The following is a 4,996-nucleotide window of genomic DNA, read 5'->3' as shown; positions in this document are numbered from 1 at the left end:
TTTAATTCATATTGTCTAAACATAGCAGATGTTGATAAAATGAGCCAACAAGAAAATACAACAAAGGAGACCATGTCAAGGGGGGCTTTTGATTCAAATGCATTCCAGATTGACACAATGATACAATATTAATGGAATGGATCATTTAAATGTCATAATTGGCTCCTATAGAACCATAAAACAAGCTTGCCTTAAGCTTTTGCAGCTCCCAGACTAAATGCATAGGATGGCTGTGTCTGCATCCGCTGCCCGCCCAGTTTCTGTGGTCTCGCTCCTCCATCGCTGATTTGGTTGTTTATTTTTGCACGTGTGCTGCTGCTGCTGAGTTGCAGCCTCAGTCCTGGACACACTGAGAGGTGGAACTCTCCCAGAGGATGCCCCTGCTCTTCCATGGACCATGTCAGCCCACGGGTGGTACTTCCAGGGCCCAGCACGGGGCATGGAGAACCTCTTCATCTCTCCTTAATGTGATCCGGGCAATCAGGTGTTCCTAATCCAAGGAGGTGTGACTGCAAATAAGGAGACACCAGCAGACGAGGAGTTTGACAATTCGTCACGCTTTCTATTGGCTACCAGGGAATAACTCCCAAAGGGCACTGGCAACCTCCTGGCACTGAGTCACTGAACATCAGGCTAGAGTGAGCAGTAGGGCCAGAATCTTCCATAGTAAGGGGTGACATATCGACTTTAAATGTGGACAGTGAGATTTTGCGTATTATGAGTCAGAGAAAGAGATAAAATGTAATATTGTATCTTTGCCTTTAAATGAGAATTTGGATTCTAAGAGAGTCTTTGAAATCAGCTGCAGTTGTTCTGGGACCCAGAGTCACTCTGGCTGGTGACCCTGGTGGTGGGAGAACTTTCCCGGTGCAGTTTGGGTCCTTCCTGGGCTGCCTCCGCATCCCTGGGATTCTCTGGCCTGAGAGCTGACCTTCCTCAGGCTCTGTTGGAGCGCAGTCCGTGGCAGGCAGCCTTCAGTGGCTTGGGTAGGCCTGAAGAGCACCCTGCTCTCTGGAGCCGCTGCAACTGTGTGTGCACGGCCTGCTGCTGGGCATGGGGCTGCCACTTTGTATCATACGTCTAGAGTAACGCTCATTGCCTTCAGCTGCTTTAAAAAAATTAAATTCTGAGACAGGCGTGATGGCTCACGCCTGCAATCCCAGCATTTTGGGAGGCTGAGGTGGACAGATCACTTGAGGTCAGGAGTTGGAGACCAGCCTGGCCAACATGGTGAAGCCCTGTCTCTACTAAAAAAAAAAAAAAAAAAAAAAAAAAAAAAATTAGCTGGGCACGGTGGTGTGCGTCTGTAATCCCAGCTACTTGGGAGGCCAAGGCAAGAGAATTGCTTGAACCCAGGAGGCAGAGGCTGCAGTGAACTGGGATCATGCCACTGCCCTCTACTGTGGACAATAGAATTAAACTCTGTCTCAAAAAAAAAAAAAAAAAAAATGAAATAATAAAATGAAACCCTATAGAGTTCTTAAAACAGAACTTATGTAATAAACACACCATAAATGGAAACTATTGTTATTATTATTATTGAGATTATTGGGTTTATTCTTAGATCATGCACATTCTTGCTCACCGAAGGCCATTTACCCCTGCTTGTGTCAGGTAGGGAGCTGCGTGGAGGATGTGGGGGAGTCCTTCCAGTTGGCAAGGGAGTGGTGCTCAGTGGAGGGACAGAGGTGCTCACCTACGTATGGAGCCTTTGACACAAGGAGAATGAAAAAGAACAACGTAGCCAAGTGCTTCTTTGACTAACAGCTCATTAAGGAGGAGGCATGAAACAAGATGATATGTTTCTTCATCATGGCATAATGTTAATTCCATAGAATTTGGTTTATAATACAATGGCAACATTCAGGTCCATTTTGTAGGTGGAGAAATTGAGAACAAAGAGGCTAAGTAAGTTTTGCAACACAGATTCTGGAGGCATCTCTAAACTTAGGCTAGTGTTTGGCCCTTGTCTATACTGCCCTTTTTAGTCAAACTTTCTATGATCTCTAAACTAAAGAACCCATTATACTGCTGAGAGGAAAGACTATAGTGTTTAATGCCCAGGTAAGTACAGTAATTTGTTCAGTGTCTTTGCAAAATGTTCATGAAAGACGAACACTTTCCAGCTGCAGGAGATTGTAGATGGGAAGCAGTAAAAATGACAAAAACCTTTTTTTTTTTTTTAAATTCCTATGTGGCTTTGGACACCAAGGAGTTGTCATTAACTTTTTTAAAAATTGAACTTTTAATTTTGAAATAATTGTAGGTTCATTTGCAGTTGTGAAAACAAATACAAAGTGATTGATACTGATCAATACAGAGGGATCACATGTTACTTTATGCAATTTCCCCCCATGGTAACATCTTGCAAATCTATAGAACAATACCATGCCTAGGGCACGGATATTGACACAGTCAAGGCGCAGAACCTTTCATCACCATGAGGACACCTCCCTTTGCCCTTTTGTAGCCACACCCTCCTCATTCCCCTGTGCACCCACCTGAAATGTGGCAACCACTAATCTGTTCTCCAATTCTATGACTTTTTATTTATTTTACAAATTTTTGCCAGTGCCACTTGCCAACATTTCGGTGATTTCATAATTTCAAAAATGTTATGTAAATGAATATTGTGGTGTGTGACATTTTTTCACTCAGAATAATTTTCTGGAGATCCATATGTGTTGTGTGTACCAATAGTTCATTTCTTTATATTGTTATGTGTGTAACTCATTCAACCATTCACTCAGTGAAGGACACCTGGGTTCTTCTCAGGTTTTGGTTATGACAAATAAAGTTGAACATTCTTGTACAGATTTTTGGGCGAACATAAGTCTTCATTTCTCTAGAATAAATGCTTGAGAGAGCAACTGCTAAGTTGTATTGTCATTGTATGTTTAGTTTTTTCTTTTCAAACTGTTTTATTTTCAAACTGTTTTCCGGAGTTCCAGAGTGACTATATCATTTTACATTCTCACCAGCAATGTATGAGTGATTCACTTTCTCAGCATCCTTGTTAGCATGTGGTGTTATCACTATTTTTAAATTTTAGCCATTGTGATAGGTATGCAGTGGTGTCTCATGGCTATGCATCTTATTTAATTTGCATTTCTGTGGCTAATGATGTTGAGCATCTTTTTATGTGCTCATTTGCACCTATGTATCTTCTTCAATGAAATGTCTCTTCATCTCTTTTGCCTGTTTTCTAAAGGATTTTTTTTTCTTTTTTACTGTTGAGTTTTGACAGTTCTTTATATATTCTAGATAGGTTCTTAGTCAGATATGTATCTTACAAGTATTTTCTCCTAATCTGTAAGTTCTCTTAATAGGATCTAAATAGGATCTTTCACAGAGAAAAAATTTTGAATTTTGATGCAGTCCAATGTATCAATTCTTTTCTGTTATTAATTGTGCTTTTGACACCTATTTAGGCACTCTTTGACAAAAGCTATATCACATATATTTTCTCCTATGCATTTCCTAAAAGTTTTATAGTTTTACTTTTTAAGTTTAAGTCCATGACACATTTTGGGTTAATTTTTGTACAATGTTTGAGACTTAGGTTGAGGGTCATTTTATTTTGCCTTTGGATGTCCAATTGCTCCAGCACCATTTGCCCATAAGCTATCTTTACACCATTAAATTGCTTTTGCAACTTTGTCAAAAATCCGTGGGACATATTTGCATGGGTTGACTTCTGGGTTCCTTAGTTGGTCCTGTGATATACATGTTTATCCCTCTGCCAGTACTACACAGTCTTGATTAATATAGTTATATAAGCCTTGAAATTGGGCACTGATTCTTCCCACATTATTCTTCTTTTTCAAAATTATAGCTATTTTCATCCCTTTGTCTCTTCATATATCTTTTGGAATAGTCTGTTTATATCTACAAAAACTTTTGCTGAGATTATGATAGAAATTGTGTTAAACCTGTTTATCAGTTTTGGGGAGAATTGGCATCTTTCCTACTTGAGTCTTCCAATCCATCAACACCGTATGTTTCTCTGTTTATTAAATTATCTCTTTTTCCGTCAGCATTGTGTAATTTCTGGCTTACAAGTCCTGTGTATGATTTGTTACATTCATACTGTTTCTTTCTTCTTCTTTTTTTTAATCAATTTTAATGGTGTTGCATTTTTACTTTCCACTGAAAGGCCGTGTGTCCATGTGTTTATTGCTGGTACATAGAAATACAATACGTTTCTTTATGTTTATTTTGTGTCCATGACCTTGCTGAGCTCACTTATTAGTTCTAGGAGTTTTTTCTCTTCAGGTTCTTTGTGGCTTTATATGTAGACCGTGTGTCATCTGCAAATAGGGGCTGGTTCATGAGCTTCTTCTCTGATCTGTGGCCCTTTGTTTCCTTTTCTTGCCTTTTTACAATGGCTCGATAGAGCTTCCAGCACTATGTTGAATAAGAATGTTACGGTAGACATCTTTACTTTGTTCTCAACCTTAGGGGGAAAACATTCAGTCACTCACTTCTAATATTAAGTATAATGGTAGCCTCAGGGTGTTTGTAGACGTTCTTTATCAAGTAGAGGAAGTTTCTCTCTATTCTTAATTTTTTGAGAGTTTGTAAAAATCATGAATGAGTATTGAATTTCGTTGACTGCTTTTTCTGCATTGTTTGGTACAATCATGTGATTTTTCTTGGGGGTATAGCTCAGGGGTAGAGCATCTGACTACACAGTCATGTGATTTTTCTTTTTCAGTCTGCATTATAGTGGATTGCAATGATTGCTTTTCAAATACTGAGCCAGCATTGCATCTTCGAAATAAAACCCAGTTGGTACTGAGTGTAATTCTTTTTACATATTGTAGGACTATATTTGCTAATATTTTGCTAAATATTTTTATACTATATTCATGAGGGACACCAGGCTTTGTTGCTTTTGTTGTACTGTGTTTTTCTAGTTCTGAACTGGGATGTGTTCTTCTATTTTCTGAAATGATTCTGTAGAGTTGGCATCAATTCTTCTTTACATGTGTGG

The sequence above is a fragment of the Rhinopithecus roxellana genome, chromosome 9 (assembly GCF_007565055.1).
Source record: "Rhinopithecus roxellana isolate Shanxi Qingling chromosome 9, ASM756505v1, whole genome shotgun sequence".
Lineage (NCBI taxonomy): Eukaryota > Metazoa > Chordata > Mammalia > Primates > Cercopithecidae > Rhinopithecus > Rhinopithecus roxellana.
This window is presented reverse-complemented; position numbering follows the sequence as displayed.